At 48.4% G+C, this 25,412-nt stretch overlaps 1 long non-coding RNA gene across 5 annotated transcripts in view; it reads right to left on the reverse strand.

The window, feature by feature from the left end:
- The window catches only part of LOC137162653 (uncharacterized), a 61,196-nt gene extending 37,780 nt beyond the window's left edge, over positions 1-23,416 (reverse strand). For 4 of the 5 annotated variants that reach the window (XR_010922456.1, XR_010922457.1, XR_010922458.1 and 1 more), the window contains exons 1-2: positions 23,185-23,416; positions 19,264-19,577 (exon numbers count right to left, since the gene is read on the reverse strand). This is a non-coding gene — a long non-coding RNA (uncharacterized lncRNA). Of the gene's footprint in view, positions 1-185; positions 1,321-19,263; positions 19,578-23,184 lie in introns of those variants that run through there. The other variant, XR_010922451.1, reaches the window with a different exon arrangement.
- Positions 23,417-25,412: the final 1,996 nt, after the last annotated feature.

Raw genomic sequence — 25,412 nt, forward strand, 5'->3', positions numbered from 1 at the left:
AATTCTGTGCAAACACACACACGCACGCACTTTCCCCTCTTTGAACTAGCATATTTGCACATGCACAATACAGTGTATATGCATGGCCAGGTGTGAAAAGCTACCTGCAGAGAAACTTGGGAAGAGAGAAACTGTGGGCAGACGTTTTGGGGGCATTTTTAAGGGTAAGGACATCAGCACTGAAGTTTTGAAATTTTTATCCAATACACACAGGGATAGGGGAAAAATGGTTATAATACATGCGATTTACCAATGCTATAATGTAGTACAGACAGTATGTCAAATACAGCTACTGTGAAGTTAATGCACAACTTTCAGTAAAGGAAGCTAGTAAGTAGCACACGTATTTTGACTGGCCAACAGGAGAACATTTCTCTTTGATACGATAAGTTCCTCCCCGTGTGCTGCCTAGGAGAACACCTCCCTTTACTACAGTCCAAAGGCAAGTTACCCTCACCGCAAGCAAGCACCCTCGTAGAGGGCAGCAAAGATGAACAGTGTGAGCCCCAAAGGAATGCGAGCATGGAAGCATTTACACAAATCCGCTGCTGCGCAAACAAGCACCGCTATCCCCATCCAGCCCTTCCAGTGGTGGCTAGCACCTTCACCTGGACATAATCACAGTAATCAAGCCTCACTCCACAGCTGCAAGAGTCAGGAGGTTTTGCTGAGCTGAAGGCACTCATTGGTGCAAGCTCCAGACATTTGCTCAAGCACCCGGCGCGCGATGCTCAACAGCTTTGCCATGCTGGTCAGGTGCAGACAACAAGCTGGGTGCGTGGTGTGCAGAAATCTCATTGCAGCTGCGTAGAGCCCAGTGACAACACAGCCTTGACTGCTAGGGGATGCACCGTGCCCTCTCTCCCTCCCACCACACCCCAGGGATGGTCGTTCTTTATCTAGAGCCCCCAGTTGTAATTGGGAACTGATTCTGCTGGGTGCTGTACGAACACTGAGCAATGGCCTGTGCTCCCGATTAACAAATCGACAGACAAGGGTGAGGGGAAAAGTAAACCAGATAAAGCAGCAAGGTCTAGAGGTTACGGTGTCCAGTCTGCCAAGAGTGACTAGTGATTTCGGGTGCCCAACTGGAGCTACCTTGAAAGGTCTGATTAGCCAAGAGTAGTAAGCAACCGCCATCTAAAAATATGGCTTATTTAAGATGCCTTGAATGGGGCACCCAAAATCTGAGTCACCCCAAATTAGTCACTTTCGAAAACTTAAGCCTAGCTGACTTGACCAAAGTTGTGCAAGAAGTCCATGGCAGAGCTGGGGCTAGACCGGAGATCTTCCAGTGCCTTATCCAGAAGATCACCCTTCCTGAAAAAGAAGGTAAGAACATGTAGGTTGATGTGTGGTGCAAAATGTGCAGCGAGCATGTGCAGCTTAATAATTTGGGACTGCAAGCAGCTCATACAAGAGCGTGTGAGGTAGCATGTGTCTGCAGTGTGTTATGAAAAAGCTTCTGAAACTAACAGCGGAGAGAAAAGCAAAGTAGAAAATGTGATTTCTCTGGGTAGGATAAAGCAAGACATTATTCAACAAAGCCCAGCTCCGTGAGCAGAGGCAGAGAATCTCACACAAAGTAACAAACTCCCACTGATTCCATTGTTAAGCCTGTAGAGCAGAAATTTTTGGGGGAATAAAAGCAGTGTCTGCAACAGTTATTTATCACCATGCAAACATTTTTCTTCTCCTTTCATTGTTAGTGTCATACAGACCACATGTGTCTCTGACAAGGAGAGGGGGAAAAAAAAAAAAAAAGACAGGATCAAGGTCAGGATTAATTTGGTTTCACATAGATAAAAACCAAGTAATCAGTTTTTAAATTAAATGTTAAAGTTATCACTTTTGACTATACTTAAAATATAAATTGGTGCATATAATAAGCCAGAGCAACATTACCAGTAGCTGTTAAGGCAGAACAACTCCCTTATCAATGTACAACATTCCTAAGAACAACTGCAATCGGGATTGATTTTATGGCAACTCATTCTCCTGGGGCCATGAGGTCTGACCCACTTCCGGCTGCTACTTTGGAAGCCCCGACTTCAGGGCTGTTCGTCACTTGTGCTAGTGACAAACCGAGAAACTACAAAAAGGCGAGGACAGGAGAAACTGGCATGGAAAGATTGGAAGCTCGCCATGTCTTGAGTGCTTGCAATGCATTGGCGCACATGTACACGCAGACTCCTGCATCATACAGCTGGGATTTGAGGCACCTTTCTCTCAATAATGGAAGAGATGACTTCCAGGAACCAGCACTCAACAGGACCTGGTCTCTGCTCTTCTCAACCTCAGGTTCAGATACATACAATTTTCAGATCAGCAACTATGGAAATTTCACTTCTTTTCATGCCAACAGCGGAGGGAAAAGTAAGACACCTATCTAGAGACGTTAACAGGAGTTGTACCGTATTGGCATAAATATCACACCTTACCCAGCCATAGCAGCACACACAAAACTCTCCCTGAAGCAAATGGACGTCAAGGTGCATGCGATATCATGGCCTAGGTTCAAGACCTCATAGTGGGACACTGGAAGATAGCAACTGAAAATAATGGCCACGTGACCCAAGCTGGGACATGGTGTATAATAAATCTGTAGAAAGAACAACAGGGTGATAGAGGCTGGGCAGATAACATATGGACACAGTGCTGGTCTGCACATCAGCTTGCACCAAGGTAGCAACCAGCTTCAATTCAATTATTTTGTTATTTCATGAACGGACAACCTTAGTTCGGACTAAAGCGGCTCAAGCCAGTACAAATGGACTTCAGCTAAATCCACATTAGCACTTTGCATAGTCAGTTAAGCATGTCCGAACATTATCTTGCACCAAGTCACAGATTACATCGGATTTTCATTTGAAAGCTGAGTGCATGTAGACCAGCCCAGTACAGAACATATCTATACCTCACTGCATTCTGTAAGGTTACGACAGGGTAATTCATGCTGCAGTGGATACCTCAAAGTGGTTAAACATAGTGGAACCTGTCAGGAGATATTTAGGGCCTCTCCCCATGCTTTCACTTCTGTTTTCAATGCCATCCAAACTGGTGGCCCGACACATACAGTGCCCATTGACTTTTAATGGGAGCTGGAGCTGCTCAATCTCTTTGAAAAAGTGTCCATGAGTCTTTTTGAAAGTTCTGAAGTATCTGCAAAAAATTTGTTTGGTTGGTTTTGTTGTTGCTGCTCCAGGATTAGAGTTTGGAAAAAAGCACATAGGTCCAGAGTGCATTTCATCTGCTTAAACAGCATCATAGCCATGGCAGGCTGTGAAGGAACACCTCCCAAATCACCTCATTCTGATTACCATCCGAATAGAAAAAGGATACAGGGTTTGGTCCCAAAGTCATTAGGGGTGAAAGTTGGATATAGCAATAACTGAACATTGGTATTTTTCTCTCTCCAGTTGGCTTAGCTTGTTTCTCTTCTTTGAAACCCTGGGCACCTCTGCATTTTATGTTGCTGCTCAGACTGCAGGGCTGCCAAAACAGCAGGAGCGGGGCAAATCTTGGAGAATTTGAGAGTGGAAGAACGGGCCTATGTTTAAGGCACAGGTCTAGGGGCTCTGTTCTATCAACTCCCTGCCCTTGGGCAAGTCATATAGGGACATGTCCAGACACGGAGCTCTGCTCCCATTTTAATTCAAGGTAACTGACTGCTATCTCAAGCCTCAGGTTCCCATCAATAAAGTTAGGATAACGATCCTTTCTCCCATCCTTTGCCTTGTCTGTTCAGATTGGAAGCACTCTGGGACAGGGACAGTCTCTTACTGTGTGTTTCACCAGTGCCCAGCACAATGGATGGCACTATACAAGCGTGATCGGGTGGACATTAAGAATTATTGGAATTATCACAATCCCATGCTATTTCTAAGGTTAAAACACCAAGCAGGAAACTAAGCAACAACTTTTCATGTTCTCTACTCACTGTAAAAGCAACAAAAAATGTCCAGTCCAATTCCTTTAGGACTCCTTTAGCCATTACCTTGAACCCAGCCTGTTAATAACTGTAGATGGGCCAGATGCCCAGATCCAAACGCACCCTTGTACTTTGAAGGGCCAGGCAACGTGTAGGTCAGAATCCAAAGATGGATCCAGGTAAGAATTTCACTGCCAATCTGAGGAGCATCACAGGCTAGATTGGATCCAGGTTTGGGCCTACGGATTCAGGTTTTCCATTTCCTTCTGCAGCCCAGACCCAACTCAATATCCCTTGTGAAACAATTTTTCACACATCAAGGGAGTGGGGATGAAGGGCACCTCCCAAATCTGTCCACAGCCCAATCTGACCCCTGCATGCCCCTCCCACCTGAACCAGTAACCTCCAGAGCTAAAAGCATGAGCTGATACAGTCCGACCTAGAGAGACCAGGCTCCCAAACTGCGGCTCTAACAGCGTCTTACCTTCCGAGGCTCAGAATTCTGTATGACCAACGACACACACTAACCAGTGGGATACATGGGCTCCTTTCCAGGGCATCAGCACCAGTCGGGGAAGGCGCCAAATAAATAAGTAAATAAAAGGCATACCTTGTAAATATTCAAATCTACTCAAGCCCCCAATTTCAATTTGAATTCTATGCATATGATCAGACAGTAAAATGCAAATGTACACAAATGCACCCATAGGAAGAAACCAACGGGAGCGCTGCATAATGGGATTAGGATCGGATTGCTTCCAGTCGAGGATGACGGTACCAGGGGCTTTTGTTTGAGTGCATCGACTGCGTAACCTTTACTGGATGCCGGTCGCACAGCAGTGAGCTCTGGCTACTAACCTCCTAGCAGGTGGTGTTATCTCCTGCGGGATGCTGCTGAGGGTGGGGCGAGGGGGTCTAACAGCCTGGCACTGCCAGCTCCCGTGGAAGGACAGCTGGACACGCTCAGATGTGTACAGGAACACTCTGCATAGGAGACAGAAGCTGCTTTTTGGGGCAGGGGAGGGTGGAGGAGTGGTGAGAGATGGGGTGGAGTTCACAGCAGTGGTGTGATGGGGTTGAGATCCTCTGGGACACACGAGCCAGAGAGTTTCATTAGCCAGCCTCTGCAGGTTTGTCTCTGGACTTGCACTTCAAGAGATGTTCTCCCCCCATAACTCCCGTCTCCCCCCCAATCTTCCTCCCCCTCACGTTCATAAAGTCTTCACAATGTCCCTCTTCCACAGCTCTCCGCTCCCCTCACTCCCCAGCAGTGCCACCCCTAATCTCTGCAGGCAGGCAAGGCTCCCCAAGGCCTGGAGAAGAGATGACGGATGCAGCACAAGGGAACAGTGTCAGCTCCGGCTGGAGGAGCCTTACAGCTCTCATCAAGGCTCCTGGGTCCTAGTCTTAACTTTGCGACCAACTCCCCAGCCGATCTCGAGGCCCCTGTGCCTCAGTTTCCCCATCTCTACAATGGAGATCAGACCTACCTCCCTCTCGGATCAGGAGATTTGTGGCCAAATCTCAGAAAGCTCAGCAGCTGCAATTGGGCGCTTCCCAGTGAGGTCCAAAAGCAAGCAGCCAGCTCCTCCTGCCGAACGCTGGGCTGTTTTGACAATCTGACTCCAACCATTGGTGCAGAGCACTCGAACAGCTGGGCCCACACACCTGCAAAGCGCTCGGCGTGCCTACGAGCCACACTGTGTCCACTGCTGGGGGTATGAAATACTCAACCCATCACTTATTGTATTTGTTTTCATTTTAAGTCATTATCTGTTTTCAATGAGAACTTCCCAGGAGGGGCCTGCCTCGCTCAGAGCTTGTTTCTCTTCCTTTCGTTATCAGACTAGGTGTCGCTGACATTTCACAGCCTTTAACAGGGACTGGTACAGAACTGTGCTGCAGCAGCTACTCAACTCAGCCCCTGACAAGTTCTTAAATCTGAGCATCTCTTGGCCACTGTGGCGCACCACTATCTTCTCCTAGGTAGCGCACTCTGATGCTATCCCACCACTGACCTGTTGCAACCAAGGGAATGTTTGGAGACCCCTTATGCCTCCTGCAGATGTAGTCTCCTGACACGTCTGCACTGAGCACCATCTCGTACGTACTGCTAGGGCCCCGCTTCACTGCAGAATCCCAGCCCCTCATAATCTAATGCATGCCCCCTCACACATGCATGAGGTATGGACCGGGCTATCAGCCCCACTGTACAGATGGGGAATGGAAACACAAAGAGGCTAACTGACTTGCCCAAGATCACATAGGAAATCTGTGGCAAAGCAGGGAATTCAACCCAGGTCTCCAGAGCACGGACAACTGCCCTAAGTACAGGACTACCTTTCCCAGGCCATTCAGTGGTAGAATGCGCATGCAGGGTTGCCTAGCCAGGGAATCTTCATCCCCCACAAGCTGTTTCCTAGAAGAAACCCCCCTTGAGTAGCAACGTCGTTCCTCCCAGGGAGCTCTTTAACCCGGCATCCTCACTTGCTGCCTCCTCAGCCCTCCTCCAACGCAGTGAAGTCATAACTCTAATGATACTATTATACTTTGCTCATTATGCCTCGTTTTTATTGCATGGCCTCATTAAGTTAAGAAGCCTCTGTATTTAACTGCATCTCTTGGCCTCCAACACGGGGACTCCGGCCTGCATTCATCAATCACTTTATTAAAAAACAAGACAAAAATTACTATTAAGCACATTACTGCCCATCAATCTAGTCAATTGCCTCTCAGGACCTTTCTCTACCTGCTCATTGCACTGGGGCCGGATGAATGTCACTGGCACTTTTTTAATCTTTTGAATTTTCTAATGCTTACGAGTGGATTAAGGGTTCTTTTAGAGAAGAGCAAATGAGAGAGACAGATGCCTGATTCTTTCTTGCGTGTATCGTAAGAGAAAGAAAAGTCTCACACACAAACAGAAGGAAATAAACCGTGTCAAAGAATAAAACCTTATTGCACTGGATCAATGGCAAGATGATTTACAGAACTCTAGAGCAGTTACAGAATCAGATTGATATTGCTGCAGAATTATTATATTGTAACATCTGTGGCCTGCTATAAGTTTTATGATTGTCACTACACTGCACACCATGGCTACTTAAAAGTTCATGGTAGCAGCAGCGATAGAGCTCAACATCTCACCTCAAACTAAGGAGAATAGACTTCTGTTATTGAGTAGAGTAGAGTAGAGTCTATGACACACAGTTTATCAGCTCCAATTCCATCTACTAGAGGGCAGCAATGCACATATTAGTCAATTCATTGCAGTATAATTTTGTATTGCACACACGGCAAGCCCTACAACAGAGAAACATTAAGGTTGCAAAGTCAGAATGAAACAGGTCTAGCAGGGTTTCCACAAAATTTTTTTTCCTGAATTTCTGTTCCATTTTAAAAATGTCGATCTTTCCCCTGGAAGGAAATTCATTTTCCCCACCACATCTGGTCACAAGTGACTTGTCCGAAAGTACAGTACAATGGGTTTTGGCCTTCCTTCCATTCTGGGAAGTTTCCAGGGAGCTTGGAAAAACCTCAAGCCTCTAGGAGGAATAAACTGCCTGCGGAAATCCATTTGCCAGCTGAAAGGCTACTGTGATCTCCATTGCAAAGACAAGAACAAAGGTCTGCAGCTCTTTGGTAGATTCATACAGCCTCTCATTTTTCCTAGGCATAGGGTAAGTTTCTCTTGCTTTCTCCTCTTTTCCAAATCAATTTTATTTGGATGAGATTTTCCCCTCTGGTTTGATTCCATTTGTGGGGGAGCAGAGGAGGAACACCCAAAGCGTGAGCATATGGGAAGTCAAAAAGAATACAACAGAGACACGGCAAAGAGACAGACCAAATGTAGCAAGCGCCTCCCACCTTGTTATGGTCCAAGCCACATGCTGAAAGAGCAGAGGATGATGAATTAGAAAGGGAGGTGTTTAGGAGGAACTTTGTGTCTCAAAAACACCGAGACCTGAATGCCTAGCCTAGCTATTTTCCTGTCTAGCTGACTCATTTGATCGAACAGGGCTTTGAAGATTTCAAAGGATGCCGTGTTTCCTAGTTTATCATAAGTGTATATCTTAAACCAATGTTATCATTTTAAGCATGACCAGAAAGAGAGGAATCTGCAGACATGATTTCTGGCATGGAGATAGATGCTCACACAAGAGGCAAAAGAACACAGGTTAACACAACCGCCTCCACCTTGCATTCAGCCTAGAGTTAATCACAGAATTGTGGCATCTCATGACATTTTTACTATCAGAGGCTTGACAGAAAGGATGTTTCTGATCTCCTGGAAAGCTTCCTCCCAGGAAGGCAGAATATCTACATTCTTGACACAGATCTGCCAATAATGGCTCAACCTCTCTCTAAGTGGAGAGAAACTCACATCCTTCAAGGGGTCATTTCTGCAAAAAGGCTAAGGCCCCGATCCGTCAAAGACTTACACTCGTGTTGAACTGTCTGCACAGTCACCGTGCCCACTGAAATCACTGGGGCTGCAACATGCAGTGTGAACGCCTGCAGAATCAGGGCCTGAGGACAGAGTGAGCTGTGTAAAGACTGCTTCCCCACAGAGGCACATTGGCAGGGGAAGCCAATTCCATGGCTGTGGACTGAGGAATTCCATCTTTAAAGCAGTCTGGTGCCTTCCACTATTAAAAATATTAAATATAAAGGAAACGTGATCCCGCCACACTCCCCCTCCCCCCACCAAGAAAATCATCAAAAATATCTGATCTGCCAATAGGAAGCTGGCATCTCAGCTCAAAATGTAATGAGTAATTTCAGACACACCCACAGCTTTATTATTCCCCAAACTCCCTCTGCACACAGACCGAAGTAAGCCCAGGCAGCGACAGACTTTGTGATCAGGAGGACAAAGTGCTGCGAACAACAGAGCCTAATTTTAGCATCTGTTTGTTCTGCTTCTTCGACACGTAAAGCCGGGGAGGGGGGAGAGGGGGAGAAAGGACTGGACTGGCAGCTCCCAGCTTATTAAAGACACAGCCAGGAGCGCGGCAGAAAAGCGTTAAATCACACTCTGGGATTAGCTCATGAAGGAGGAAGGAAAATAACAACCCAGCAGGCACCACTGGCCGGCGATACCAGCTTGTTTTGTGAGCTGGTGAAGGTTGCTGTGCTACTCTCCAACACGCTCTGCCCCCGCTCCCCCTCCCGCCCCTTCCCCAGGAGACCCGGGCACATTCATCATCAGTCACCAAGAACTGGTAGTCTAGGAACAGCATGGCTGGACTGCGTTCCCCCACCTCCTCATTCAGCAACACCGTCGACTCGAACGCTGCCCAGCCAGGTCTCGCTGCCCTTTCGCTCCGTTAGCAGGGGTCGCACTGGGATCAGCTCCCCGTAGCAGCACTGGACCTTGGCTTAGGGAGGGGAGCCTAGCCATCAGCATCCTGCATACAACTCACTGACATGAACTGCCAGCATGCAGCAGCTCCCTCAAAAGGTGCCGGGGCTGAGATTCCTCCCCCCTCCCCAAATATTCTGTCTAAGATCACCTCTCTACACAGCACATGGGGTTAAGCCCATGGCTTCTCCCCTCAAGACTCAAGCTCTGCCCTCAGCCTTCCAGGAGAGTCGGAAGGCTGGCAAGCCGGCTGGGAACCCAGACAGACCCCGCAAATCTGCTACTGCCTCCCCGAGGGAGCCCTGTGCTGGCAGGACCGCTCTCCTCCATGCAAGTGCTGCTGCTGCCACCACCAGGCTGAAGTTAAAAGCAAGGAGGAGCTGCAGCTCTCAGCCTCTGCCAGATAACCTGGTTTAATATTTGAAATACATGGTTCCCACCCCCCCATACACACGCCCCTGTCTGTGGTTTGAATTGTTAAACCCACCTGCAAGTCTACCGGCTGTTTGCTTAGCATCACAAATGCACAAACTCGGCAAGGTGAGATTATGATTGAGACACAATCTTTCGCAGTTTGAATCGGCCGCAAATGCCCTGACAGCAACTGATGGGACCCCAATCAGGATACGCTGCTTGAGTCAGCGAGGACCAGGGAGGACAGAGTCACTAGATTAGGCACTGCAGGGGAACAACCCCAGAGGTAAGAGGGTTAGGCAGACTGCCAGGACTCGCTCATCTGACTCCATGGATTTCATCTGTAGCTATTTCTGTGCAGCTGGGAAGAAGCGGGCAAAGCCAAGACGGCAGTCAGCTTCCTCCCCACCCAGAAAGAGAAGTGGTTCTGCAACTTTGGGAACGCAAAGATGTCAAGACTAATCCCACACCTTGGTCTGTGATTCTGCCTCAGCTCAGAGCGGACTCGTGGCCTGCCGCATACGGACCAAGACACAGCGTCTGGTGACTGACAGAGATGCAAAGTGAGGGATGGGTTCTTCCCGCACAGAATTGGGGTGGGGGGCTGGGCTCGGGGTGTCTGTCAAATGTCATCTCGATTTATTGGCCTGGTTTTAGAACCTCCTCCTCAAAGGAGACACGTGGGATCCCCTAGTCCCATGCCTGCTTGGTACAAAGAATCTTTTATTCAAGCAACTGAAGCCAGCTCAGGGATACAAATAGATGCTGGAGGGAGGTTGTGTGGACACTTTATCATGGCGGGCCAGTCTCGCTCGTGTCACACAACAGCAGAGATGAGTCAGGGCAAAAGCCCTATATTGCAGCTGCTTTTGGGAAGCCTGTATCCAGAACCAACCCTTGGATCCACAGGCTAGACTCAGCCCTCCGACACAGGTTCAACACAAAGCTGATGGCCTGATTCGAATCACCGCCAATCAGTTTCATGTTACAAGTGGAGCCACTTCTGATTTATGCCAGTGAAAGATTGGGATCCCCCTATAAGTTCTAGCGTTCTGGGCAAAGCCGCCGGAGGATTTACATTCATTAACGAAAGGTAGTCGCTACTCAAGCTAATTCGGAGTTATCAGGGCTTTGTACTGTGGGGTTTAAAACTGGAGGGAGGGCAAAGAGGGCAGGCACATGTTTCCCACTTTCCCCTGAAGGATCAGGATGCTAGACTTCATGGACACCTGGACTGCTCGGCTGCCCCCTCCTCCCAACCAGCCCTTCTGCTCCTCCGCTGATCCAGCCTGGCACTAGCAGCAGCAGAATCACCACACTAGAGGACAGCAACCAATGGGCTTTCAACGCAAAAAAGGAAGCCTCCGAGATGCATGGCACCCAGCCACTCATAAGAGTAGAGGCGGCCAGCTCCTGCCCAAAAGCAACCACCAATGGCTTGGAACCTTCTCAGCCAGCCCTGCCATGCACACTGTCACGCTCACCCCTGGGGACCTGTAAAGGAACAGGAATTATTCACTTGAGTTCACCAGCAGTGGGTCAGTGGTAGAAAGTCTTGCCTGCCATGCAGGAAGCCAAGGTGCAATTCCTGGCCAAGACATACATAAGAACGGCCATACGCTTCTGGCAACGGTGAATGCCAAGTGCTTCCAGGGGAATGAACAGAACAGACAATTATCAAGCGGCAGTCAGAGGGGTTAGGGACACCCATAGCATGGGGTTCAGTCCTTGACCACATTGGATAATAGCCATTGATGGACCTTGCCTCCATGAACTTACCAGCAGGTCTTGGTGCAAGCTCGAGTCTGGTACATCACAGTGTGCAGTGTTCACAAAGCAATGGGGTCCTCACTTGGCTTCCTAGACAAACAATAGCTTTGTCTGGTGCCATCTGTTGTGTTAGTGACATGCTATAGGCCCCAGCCCATCTTCCTTGGAAGATATTTATAATCACCCGCCAGCCAGCCTGCAATGAAGTCACTAGCTGCAGCCCAGCTAGCGAGAAGCCTGGAGTGGATCAGCTTGCAGTGGCACCCACTGGCCACATTTTAGGCCGGCACAGGTCACACCAACTCTTACCCCCTCTCAACTAAGTTGGGGGCAGGAACATTCCACGTGGCAGCACGTTATGACCAGAGTCAAAGCTTGTCCTCTCTGGTGGGAAACGGAATGTGTGTGTCAAGATTGCTCATGCCAGGGAAAGAGCAAATCCTTGAGTTCCACCCATTTGGCAATTTTCAAGGGGGGAAAGAGGGAGGAAAAATGGCATTTTCACAGCAAAATCCAGCTGCTTTTCTTTGGCCTCCTCCTGAAGCGACATACGGCACGTACCACGTGTGCCAGACCGGTGAGCGATCAGCCTCCCACCCCAATTTTGAGTCTCCATCACTTTTTGCTGCACCCTTCTGCAAGGCAGGGTGGGGCCCCCCACACCTCCCAAAATGGCTACTTCCAGCTGCAGGAAACTACAAGTGGCAAAGTTCTCCCACCAGTGCGATAGCCAGGCTGGCCATTATGCGAGTTCAGCTGTCTTAACTTGTTACTGAGTATACAAGCGGTGCTGACATTTATTTAATCCTCATAGTACTGTTGACTGTGTACTTACTGAAACATCACATGCTTATGGGAGACATTTGTTTCCAAGCAGCTTATGCTAAATTGCAGTGATATAAAGGAAACACTTATCTAATATTGACATTTACTGACTCCTGGCAGTATACAGCCTGAATACTCATTTATACCACTGGAGAGGGGAGGAAAAATGGAAAGAATCCAGGCCCTTCACTTCTGATCTCCTTTTCAGGAGTTAAGCAACACTAAGTTAATGACAGAAATGGAAGGGTAAGGCACTGGGCCAAATCAATCCCTAGTGTAGTTCCTCTGACTTACATGCAGTGACCCAAAAGATGAATCTTCCCTTCACTGTATAGAAAACTAAACTCCAAAGTTTTCCTTGCATGCAGAGGTTAATTATCCATTGGGTGAGCATATTCTGATCCAAAAAGTGTATTCCACTGAACACTGTTCCCAGTTACTCCATACACTGAAGGCATCTATTATTCTCAGCTGAAGACTGGATTGGGTCACATTAGCATTAATGGATGTCAGTTATGTGAATGCCCTTTTAAAAGCAAGTACTACAATGTTCTACAGCTGGAGTCCAGAAATGCTACAGCATCTAAAGGAGATGCAGCAGGCTTTGGGGTTACTGCTGTAGTTTTCTTCTAATGTATTCATTCAGTGCCCCCACATTAACATGAGCTCTTATCCCAGAGCTGGCGTCTGAACCTAACTATATGAAACTTTTACCTCCCACTTATAACATGTGACATTTAAAGAGCGCCAACAAGTGCACAATCAACTGCTAAACGGGGTATGGAAAGCACGTTTTAAATTTTGACTAATGCTTTACAGGAAGAGGCAGATCCACCCCTCATGTAACGACAGCCCTCCCTGCTCTGCTTTCCGGGTTGGTAATGTCACTTTGCTGATCATCTTTAAATGGACACTGCTGGATCAAACTGGAAACAGTATAGGTTTGGTAAAGCCTACGTCCAACAGAGATGATCTCCTAACCATTCCCCTGCAGTCTTTGCAACCCAAACACTGCCGCATCAGGCAAGAGCATGAGAAGCCAAATGTAAGAGATAATGAAACAAAAAATGAAAATGACTAACCTGTTTTCTATTTGTGCATGTAGAGACAAAACAGGAAGCCTGTGCCATTAATGATGAAGTGTATTGGATAGTAAAAAAAAAAATCTGATCTATAATAATATACGACACGGGTTCTCCACCTGGTGGTTGTGGACAGGTTTCAGGGTCCCAAACAAACTCCTCCCCTTTTAGGAGGGGAGAGAAAAACCCAGAACATATTTTATGCTACAGTATGGGAAAAGATTGGGAGCTGCTTATCCAAGGATCTAAGCATTTTCTATCTATATATTTTACCTGACCGATATCCCTTTAAAGTTACAGTGAGGCATCCAGGAAAACAAGACAAAAGTAATGACACCTGCCTGAGATGTACTGCACCGTGCAAGACATATTGTGCACTGTACACTGCCCTGAGACCTCTGCATAAACTTAGCACAGGGAGACCAGTTACAAATGCAGCATTTGCCTCAAGGCACGAGCCACTACTTGGAACTCCCTTGTTCTGTAAAAGCAATGAAGATCTGGGTGAAAGGCCAGTGACCCTTTTTATGACTGAATGCAGCTGGTGGTAGAGATCTTGTTTGAAAAAGCCTCTAGCAAATCTCACTGCAGGACATACAGATGGATTTCCACACACCCCATTAGCTGATGCAAACCCTATCATCAGAATCATATGGGAATGGACTGGACAAAGCATGGGAGAGCAATAATGCTGCATTAGCACTTTGGACAGACCAGACAGCCCTTTTCCATCTCTAATATGATGTTGATTCTAGTTCCCTCCCATATAATTTTCCCTTGAACTCCTAGGGCACTGAAACCTGCAAATACCTGATCAGCAGGATTTCCCATCCTCTGTACTAAACACTTCCTTACCAGTTGGCTCTAAAGCTTTGTTCATTCTTTAATCATTGTAGGCAATTACGTCTTGTTCCACTGTTAGTGACTGAAAAATGATCCCTCCTCAGCTGGCATTGGTGAATGCTGAAAGGTGCTGACTGCCCACGAGGTCACACCTTTTCTCAAGGCCTGAAGCATTTATGGAGAAGTAAAGAGAAACGAATCTCTCTGGAGCATGGAAATTCCTTTGCCTGGCATGGGGAATACCACCAAGTATACCGGCACGCTCTCCTACGAAGGCTCTCCCAACTCCCTGCAGGGCAAAGAGCCTATGCCAAGAGTCCAGAACCATAGCTTGTGTTTCCTGAACTTTTCATTAAAGGATCCTTCTCTAGATCTCTCCAGTTTGTGTGCGTACGACATTAAGTTTAACGCTGCATGCATCCCCCCAGATGTGCCCCACTACAGACAATGTACAAAAAGGAATAGTTAAGTCACCAGCCTTATGTGTAAATCTATACAACCCAGAAGGTGATTCACCTTCCTTTTGTATCAGTGCCACTCTGCAAGCTCCCGGTCCGTTCACCAATCACCCACCGACCCCTAATCTCTCCCATCATACCCAATCCTCTGCCTGTAATGCTCAGTGCCTTACCTGGGTTTTCCCAGTCCTTACTGTACCTGGATTTGGCTTGATTTCCCTCATAAGCTTAACCTCACAACTTCACTGCATTTGTCACCTGTGGTCTGACAAGTCATTTTAATGTTCACACACAGCTAATAATAAAATGCCCTGTGACAAAGGGTCCTGGTTTGATTTTAATGAGTTCTTTGCAAGGACTGCAATCTCTTCAAAGCTGGGCAGAGGGGAAAAAGTTCAGTACAGCTCCCACAGAGCCTAGAGTTTACCTTTCCACAAGAATATCGACAACAGACAGCCAGAGATCCATACACAAATAAGGCACTTCAGAGCCTTGAGGGCCAGGGCTACTTTCCGATCTGAAAACGCCCAGATAGATACCTCATTGGCATTGGTCTAGTTACACTAGATTTACACCAGGGTGACAGAGATCAGAATCTGGCCCAAGGACGTGCCCCAGAGAGTTAGAGTAACACAGAGGCAAGACATTGACATAACAGTTCCAACCAAGGGGCAGAAAAAGGCTTCCTGACGGGCTGGGTTAAGGAGGCACTCAAGAGATAGAAGAGAAGTGCACATCTGTTCCAGGTGGAGAGGGCTGACATGAAAGGAGGGAACAGTTGGAAGGGTGGCTAAGGAGGAATGTAAGGCGCATTCCCATGCCAGGGCCTAGAGTAGTCTCCAACACGGGGGGGGAGGGGAGGAGGAGAATGGTTTTGCCATTGCCCTGCCCAGAATTGGTTAGATCATAATGGGATTGTAGAGCTCACACTGCTTCCCATGCATTTATAAACGGTCCTCCGCGATGACTGAGCTGCCTGCATGTTGCCCCACTCCGGGAGCCTATGCAACCCAACTCAAGCCCGGTTTTAAAGTGGAGTTGCAGACCTCCACCTGTTTGTTAATGTTTTGTTGCACTGGGTCACGATTCCTGGGAACCACCCTAGATGGATTTAACACAGCATATTCACGGGCTCACGCCGTGAAATTCTGCTCGAGACTGAGATATGGCTGTGACAGCACCTTCACTGGACCTTCCCAGGCCTCTGGATCTGGCAGATGGCAAGGGCTGTCCATGTGGCTATTTGTTGTTGCTAACCTCAGCTCTTTTGGGTGAAGGGGAAAAATAACTGGGCATAATAAAAAAATTTTTTTAAAAAAAGAAGAGTTTCATGTTTGTGGATGACAGCATCAATTCTCTATTCTCCCCAAAGGGCATAACACCTCTCCCTCCAACAGGAGGTAAGTTTCACTGTGACTTTATCCTGGCTTCCATCAGGCACTATGATCCTGACAGCTTAGGGAAAAGCAGCAGTAAACAAACAACAAAAAGCCATCACAAAGGCACCCTACACACAAAACACTGGCAGCTGTCAACTTCCAGAGCCAGAAAACAGGGCTTTGGGACCATTTGCAGGGGAATCAGAGACTAAAAACACATGAAGGAGATTTGTTTCCCCCATACCGCCTTAAGAGAAGTTCACTCTGACCCTTTAAAAGCACAGGAATCAGCTACAGGAGAGATCATCCTCCTGCGTTATTCTGTAATATCGCTTCACGCAGAAAGGGGATGGGGTGAGGACCCAGAGTATTAGACATTTACACTTGGAGCTCTGCTTGAAATCGGGCTTTGAAGAGCACATCTCAAAATTATTCCATTAAGAGGCTATAAAAGGGTCTACAGGGAAGCAGAAGTGTAAATGGGCTCACCTCCTAAAGGGGAGATTCTGTGCTAGGATTTCACAGTGCAAAGTAAGGGAGGTCAAATTGATCTCTCACCAACCAAGCCACTACGGGAATCCACATCAGCCCAACGTGATTCGTTTGATCTAAGGCTGCCAATTTTGGTTGGACATATTCCAGGCGGTTTCATCACATGACAAGCTTTAAAGATTCATCAGAGTCACCAGAGACTCTAGGACTATCTAGCTCGACCCCGCAGGATGTGGAACCCATGGGAAGGACGGTCATAGTTAGAGCACACCACCAGCATCTGTGGCATTGGATGGTCACCCACAGAAGCCCAATGTTGATTGGCATCATTTCCTGGGAGAACAACAAACCAACCAGCCACAAAGATGCATGGGGTCAACTGAGGACAAATCCTTGGCCAAAGTCCAATGATCTTACCTGGAGGAACATCAGTTGTTTGAGGTTCTCACGTAAGGCCTGTCTAAGTTAAATATTCCAGGCTTGATTCCTGCATCATACACACACGATCCTTGCACGTCTGCTGTTATGGACTCCAGGGAGTAGGAGCCTGGTGGCGCTATTCACACAGGTCCGTTTGGGCCAAATTCACCGCTAGTGAAAGTGACTGCAGCGCTACTGACTTCCTTGCAGCAGCAGTTACATATCCCATGGGTAGGTATGGCTCACTGACTTCAACGGGTTTACTCATGTGAGTAAGGCAAGGGGAACTTGGCCTACGGGCTCCCTCCAGCATGAGGTGTTACTACTCTGTGGATGCTCATCACCTCCATCAGTCAACATGCCGCCTGTACGGCCCAACAGCTGGAGTGGCACTCTAATGACCATGGGTGCCTGTGCTATTGAAATCAATGGCACCACAATGGGCACCGGGCCTGAGTGTGCATAGGGATTACCAGCCCAGACACGCAGCTGGCATGGGGAAACACCAAGGCACCCTGGAAACAGACTTCATTCTGGATCTGTGCTGCCCCTTCCTCGGCCGCCACATAGATTGGAGGGGGGCTGGAAGAGTTACCCATAACACACACACAGACCAATGGGCTAGCAGCCTGATTGCTGACCGTCATATGGCTCAGGCACTCCAAGGAATAGCTACAGCGAAGCATTTATCCTTCCTATGGTAGGAACCAGCCCACGTCAGATGTTAACTGCGCTGCCACGTAACACGACAAGAACATGCAAGGTACGAGAGGTACATCCCCAAGAGGTCTCAACCGAGCGGCAGATCAACTAGACCACACAGCAAACAGCCAAGACGTGGATCTACCTGGCAGCTTTCAAGCAAACACCAAGGGCTCATTAAAAAGTCCTAATTACAAATAAAGCCTGGGAAAGGGGGAGGCGAGGCCCTTCTGGAGCTGAAAGGGAAACTTCGGCAGATCTGCTAGCAAAGTGCCATTTGACCTGCCGGGAGCAGAGAGACTCGGAGGGCTGGGGGAGAGACACTGCAAGGAAAAGCGAGGCTGCCAAATTGCTCATGTACCTGACCCTGCCACTGCCCCAGTGAGCCAGGAGAGCGGAGGTTTGTTCTGCCTGAAATCAGGGGGCTCTCTTTTGTGAAGAAGCACGTTTGATTGCAAACGCAGCTCTTCCTTTTAGCACCCTCAGTGGGAACAGGGCGTTGGGGGTGACTCCAGCACACATCCAGCCCACAGCTCAGAAGTGAGAGTAACAAGTGGATAACAGCGCCGAGCCTCCAACCAAGGGCTGGCCCCCAGAACCACCTGCCTTTGGCTGGGGAAGGAGAAACAGCTGCCAGTTGCAATCTACGCTCTCCCCCCAAAGAAGTTCACCCTTCATTTGATCAACAGACGGATTTGCTGGGTGGTTTCCTTTAACCACCCTGCCGTGCCATGCCATGCCGTGCCCTGCCAGGGTGCCTTTATGTGACACAGCTGGCACTCGGCACGGGCATGTCAGGAGGGCAGAACCAGCTCCAAGCTGCCACTTCTTTACAAGAAACCCTCTGTATTCCACAGGTGACTGGCAAAAGCTTTGGCCCAGCACCACAGCTCTGAAATAACCCCTGATGCCTGGGGCTGGCTGCTCAATATCAAAGTTCTGCGGGAAATTCCTCTAGCCTGCCCAGCTCTCTCCAGACATAGGAGCCAAAAGGAACCACAGCTACATTTCACGCTGAATCCCCCGGGTGACACGAAGACCCACCCCCCCCTTGCTAGCCTGTGGAGCACCCGCTCTCATTTGAGGCACCTCTTTCCACCACAACACATGCTGCCATTGCAGCCCCCCTGTCCATGCGCGCTCCCCCAACCGAAACCTCACACCAAGGCAAAAGAGCCTCCCCTTGCAAAAAACAAAACACCCCAACAAAGCCATCACTGGGGTCTGCTGGGGGGAGAAGGGAGTTCAGAGCCGTGTTTTTACACACACACACACACACACACACACACACACACACACACACACACACACACACCCAATTAACGCAGCTAGAGCAGAAAGAACTCATTTGCATGTTAAACATTTTTGGAAGGCGAGTTGCCTTGAAAGAGAAAGGGGAAAAAACTCCACAATCCCAGCAAAGGAGCCTTTCCGAAATAAGGCCCCCCCTCCTGGCCAAACCCAGAGACTCACCTGGCCTGATCTCCCCCCCGGGGAGAGCCAATACCCCTGCCCGGCCACCAGTCCCAACCTGCCCGCACAGCCGACTTTGAAAGTCAGTAACCTCCGGGTCGGGTCCTACCTTGGCTGAGCAGCAGGCAGCAGAGGAACAGCAGGTCTGCCTGGAAAGCTTTCATTCCTTAGAGTTCGCCGGCGGGGAGCGAGCAGGAATCTGGGGGGCCGCAGCTTCTCCTGCGCCTGCAATCCTCTCTCTGCCTCCTCTTCAGATGCAGCAGCCGGCTGAGCTGGGCTTGCTCCGAGCCGCCTCTGCTCGTCTGGCTCCTTGCAGCTCCATCCTCAGGCTCAGCAGCATCCCAGCCACACAGCTTCCTCCACAGGAGCTCCTCCCACAGCAGTCAGGGACTTGACTGACAGAGCAAATCTTTTCTGCCCAGGCTGTGGTGGGAGGGAAAAGTACGAATTAAAGAAGGAATACTTGTTAGAAATGCAAAAAAAAAAAAAAAAAAAAGAGGGGGTAGTTTTTCCTCTCCACCCCCTTCCAGGAATGTGCTGTTTTCCTCTGACACAAGCCCAGGCAGCTGGGCTCCCCAGTCTTTTCGCCAGAGAACATTTCGGATTTTACAGGAGCAAAGTGGATTCATAATTTGCATTGCTGCTGCGTGGAAGCAGGGACCTGTGCCGCTTGCAAAGCAGGGGGTGAGCGAGCGAGGAATTGTGTGCTCTTTAGCTAGAACTTAGCTACGGGAAGCATGTGCAACTCTCCATGGGCCAGTTGCAATGGAGCAACCTCCCCACCTTTCCTCTAGACAGGTTTCCCATCCCACCCATCGCTGGAGAGATTAGCCACAGCTGGGGTCCAGCTCCCGGCTGCTTCTCTCTGCTGAGAGGCAGAGCCAATGGCAAAGGAAACAGCAGTGCAACCAAGTGGCTTTCCTTTTCTGCAATCCCTCTAACTTTTCCGTGCCTGGCGAGAGCTGGCAGCAGTTTGTGCATGAGTGGCTCGTGGAAAGGCTTGCAGGTGAACCGTTTGCTCGCTCAGATGAGTCAATATCTAAGCTTATCTGCATTTTCCCCGCTCTGCAGTCATGTTGCTCCCACTAAAGTTCCCATCCTTTAGCTGCCAGCCTCTGGGCAGTTGCCACCCATATAAGATGGATGGTTCTGTCCAGGCGGCGGCTCCTACAGTACAACTCAAGTACAGCTATGAGCTCTGCAGCCTGGCTGAAGAACTTTACTTAGATTCTGGTTCAGCTCTGGGCTGCAAAGATTGACCCATAGCTGGTTTGGAAACAATGTCCCATGTGCTCGGAGAGCCCCACCTCATTCTCAGGGAGTCTTTCCCCATTGGCTTTCCCAGGAGCTGGGTCCATCTGTACAGTGCCTAACCTAGTTCCAACCAGCATTGCTTGTGCAAAGAATATAAACCCTCATACTTCAGGACATGATGGCCAGTAATTAGGAAGAAACTTCCCTTACAAACAGGTTATTTCAGAAGCATCCACTGTAGGCTTTTTACAGCTGGCCAGTCAGAGGCAGGACTCCAGCATAGATGGGCCTGTGATGCGCTACAACGATTGCTCTGTGTCCTAGCACAGGAGTAAAAAAAGATTCCTTCTGGTGACCTAACTTCCACCTGGACAGCATCCAATCCTAAACCGTTGCTGTGAGCCATTAAACCAACTGCTGTGCTCCACTTCAGAGGTGTGGCCATCTCTCAGCTGGAGGCCCAGTGGTTTCTATGCATTGGGATCCTTCAGCACAAGAGGTGCCATGGGAACATAACATTCTCTGCTTCGGGCTCATTCTACAGAACGATTTGATTCACTGGTAGCAGTTGCCCTGTTTCACCTTGCTATATTTACTAGCAGGGTACAAGACAGTCAATCCATCCCAGCGCAGTATTACGTAGCTCTAGGGAGTTGAGTGTCAGTTTGTACAGAAGGTGCTGCACAAAGTATAATCATTGGATGAACATTAGTGAATCCATACCCCAGGTCACTAAGGGAATACAGCAGTGTATCTATAGCTACCTTAGATAATGGATGTGCACCCTGACCCTCAGATCAATGAGAATACAGCTCAGAACCTCCTACTCCTGAATCATAGAAGATGAGGGTTGGAAGGGACCTCAGGAGGTCATCTAGTCTAACCCCCTGCTCAAAGCAGGACCAACCCCGACTAAATCATCCCAGCCAGGGCTTTGTCACGCTGGGTCTTAAAAACCTCTAAGGATGGAGATTCCACCACCTCCCTAGGTAACCCATTCCAGTGCTTCATCACTCTCCTCGTGAAATTTTTTTTCCTAATATCCAACCTAGACCTTCCCCACTGCAACTTAAGACCATTGCTCCTTCTTCTGCCATCTACCACCACTGAGAACAGCCTAGCTCCATTCTTCCTGGAACCCCCTTTCAGGTAGTTAAAGGCCACTATCAAATCCCCCCACACTCTTCTCTTCTGCAGACTAAACAAGTCTATTTCCCTCAGCCTCTCCTCATAAGTCTTGTGCTCCAGCCCCCTAATCATTTTCATTGCCCTCTGCTGGACTTTCTAATTTGTTCACATTCTTCCTGTAGTGGGGGGCCCAAAACTGGACACACTACTCTAAATGTGGCCTCACCAGCGCCAAATAGAGGGGAATAATCACTTCCCTGGATCTGCTGGCAATGCTCCTACTAATGCAGCCCAATATGCCATTAGCCTTCTTGGGCACACTGCTGACTCATATCCAGCTTCTCGTCTACTGTAACCCCCGGGTCCTGAAACAGAGGTCTCTTACATGCAACAGATTTTCCACTACCTCAGCACTATAGGGTTTATGACACACAGATAAGATGCTCTTTAATTCTATCAAGTAGAGGGCATCAGTGCACACAACGGCCAGTTCAGTAAGGATGGCAGATACCACTTGCTTGAGCAACCAAAGGCTGTTACACAGTTACACCCACCCCATGGCATCTTGCCCTTGTGTTGGCTGGATTGTTGTGCAGAGCATGAATGCAGGCAGGCAAACCAGGCCTAGAGGACTGCGTCTCACCCGCCCGCCAGAAGGCAAGAGAAGCAAAGCAGCTTACAAAACTCATATCCCTCCGTGCTAACCAGTCAAGTGGTGCTTCCCCTGCACAGCTCTGGCTAACAGAGGCAAGATGGCTCCCTCGTCTGCAGGCACAGCACTATTCTACCCATTTATACACCTTGTGGGGATATTGGGCTTTTCTGCAGAGCAAACGTTGTTCCTGGTTATTCAGAATTGTACAGATTTTTGCTGCCCTTTTCCTGAGATTTCATTACATTGCAGGTGGTGGCCACTGCTTTGCTGTTCAAAGCCAAGAATCAGGATTTGCCCCTGCTGTGTTTGTGATGGCCACAGGTTTAACCTCTCCAGAGTTAGGGCTCTGAGCCAAGTTTCCCATACAATCCCATCGCTAGGAGTCCCAGGGCGCATATGAGAGTCAGGGGGAGTTTTATTTTCCCCACATTGCAGGACCTGCCAGAGAGGAGGGAGCCAAAGCAGTTTCCCTTTTGGCATGGGATGTGCCACTCATCTCTGCACCAGAGAGGGCAGTGCTGATGGAGGAGACACCAGGCAGTTAAAGAGGGACAACACGCAGCAGCCCAATCCGGAGGCCAGGATTTTCATGACCAACCACTCAGAACTGCAGAGAGAAGCCACTCAGAGATGACAGCAGAGCTAGAATGCTTAGTCCCCCACCCTCCCCCACACACACTGAGGGCCCCTGCCCTACAGAGAAGTCCAAAGAAAGGCTTGGGGGAGGGCTGTCTTGTAGAGATCACCCTCTATCCCCTCCAGAAAAAAAATATCCCTTCCATCCGTGGAAGCAATTTGGGCCACCAGCCATTCCTTCGAGCCAGGCACCAGGAGCGTGCGGGCTGGGAGAGCGCCATCCTAGTCTTTGCAAGAGGAAAACAGCCTCTGGGCCCACGAAGCCAAGTAAAGGCACCTATGCTCAGCACCCACACCAGGCACCTGCCTTTATCAAGGGTCCAGGGGAGACAAAAGAAACAAAGAATTGAATCTTACCAGAGCTTCAGTCTACAGGCCCAGCATCCACTTTCGTGCTACAACCCAAGCAACTAACTCCCTTTCCCACCACTCCCCTACACAGACCAGGCGAGAGAGAGGGAGACCAAAAAAACCCATTCCTCTCCCTTCCTAGGAACACAGCACTTCACTCCCAGGCCTGTAGCTTCTGCTTCCTTTTCATGACTTCCCCCCCATGAGCTGACACAGTTCCAAAGCCTAGAAGCCTAAAAAGCCACAGCTGCCAGTCCTTCTGTGCAGCCCAGCAGTCTTTGATGGCTAGTTCCCTCCCTTCTGCCCATTGAAGGGGTTTAGCTCCTTTCCTGGTTCACACAGGAACTGCAACTCATCACAGGTTCGCTGTGATTGATGAGCCTGATAATATTATCTACATTTCTATAGCATTTATTATCCAGAAGGGGGTGGAGGATCCCAAAGTCCTTTGCAGTAATAACTAAAAGGAAATGCAAAACCTGCCCAGGGAATCTCCTCCCCTACTACTGACATGCAGTCACCTCTTGGGTGGAATGCGGGAGCTTTTCGGTAGCACACAGGTATGCTGCACAACGATTAAGGACAGGAAATGAGGAAGAATTCTGTATCCATTTGAAACTGCAAAAGGGCACTTGGGGGCATTGAATGTAATTATAAAATGAGCATTATACAGTAATTATGGCTTTGGAATCTAATTACTTACAGCTGTGTCTTTGTGTTTAAAGGTGAACTTCAAAGGGAAATGGCAGAGTTCTCCTAGGTTTTATACTGATATCTGCAGAAAGCCACCGACAGCCAAGCAGCAGGGTCTGACTATGTGCAAATTTGCACCAGTGTTGTTACACTGGTGCAAGTTCCTTTGGGGATGCACTAACATTCATTTAGCTGGCACCTGTCTCTATACAGGCTAAGCTGACAGTAGCCAGTTGAAATTGATTTATGAAGCTCCACACACTAAGTGGCATCAATTTAACTAAATCAGTTTCGAATCGAATTTTTAGTTAAGTTGGCACAACTATGTGAATAGATCTGGACTAAGCCAAGTGTATCTATGTTATCATCTACCAAGGACAACTCAGAGTTTTCTTCTTAAGCCCTGTGACTACCAGACTTGCTGGGATGGCTTCAATGCCACACACCCTCTGCATCTCCCTGATGGCACCACATGGTAACTCTGGATCTTCGTGATGTGCAGACACCCTGGGGGAAGTTGGGATTTTCTGTTCACTTGAGTTCATGATGTTGCAGAATTCTCCACTTTTCTCCTCCAAAAGCATAACATTATTTTCTAGCAGAACTGCTACTTTTGTGCCTATAGATAGGCAGGTGCAGTAGGGGCCACAAAGCACTGGGCTAGGAATCAGGAGATTTGGGACCTAATCATCCATTGCATGCATACAGCTACCACTGGAGTTTGTGTGAGAGCAGCTAATGGGATAATCAGGTTTTGGGATTCTAATCCTCTCTCTGCCACTGGCCTGCTGGGAGACCATAGGCAAATCACGTAATTTCCCTGTGTCTCTGTTCCTTCTTTACAGTTCACCATCTGTAAAATAGGAATAACTACATCGACTGCAACTGCCTGGAAAATAGCATTTTCTGTGATACATTTCAAAAGGAGATTAAAAAGGTTTAGTTTTTCAGTTTTTGTGTGTGGAAATATTCTTGTTTTTGACGAACTGAAAGCTTTTTTCCCTTCATTTTTTCATCCAACAATCAGAAAAAACTTCTAATTCCAGAAAAAGGCCAGGCACAAGGTTGTTTTTTTGGTAAAATTCCACATCTTGCTGCCAACAGTTTGCCATCTCCATTGGAGTCAGCAGTGGGAGCCGTAGTGAAGACAGAACACAGACTTCTGTCAGCGTTTTAACCACTGTGTCATCTCGGCCAGCTCTGCACGGGCGCTCAGGGCGGAGTGCACAGGGGACATAGAAATTAATTAAACTTGCACAGGTTTGAAATGTCAAGCAAAACCTGAGCAGTCTTGAACCACATGGAGTGAAATGTGCGAATGACTTGCTCACAATTCTTGCCAGTTGAAGCCAGGAGGTTCTAATTGGTGCTAGTCATTGGTATAAGGCATGAAGCCAAAAGCCAAATGACTTTAACCAACTGAGAAGAGCCATAATCACTTGGAAAAGAGCTGCCAGGAGTCTTATTGCTTATTGCAAAATGGAACAAAAACAAGGAATCTGAGGAGCCCATTAGAGCCCTGGAGACAAATTTTGCTTTCA

Source organism: Emydura macquarii, unplaced genomic scaffold, assembly GCF_026122565.2.
Source record: "Emydura macquarii macquarii isolate MOO-44397 ecotype Brisbane River unplaced genomic scaffold, CSIRO-AGI_Emac_v2 contig_312, whole genome shotgun sequence".
NCBI lineage: Eukaryota > Metazoa > Chordata > Testudines > Chelidae > Emydura > Emydura macquarii.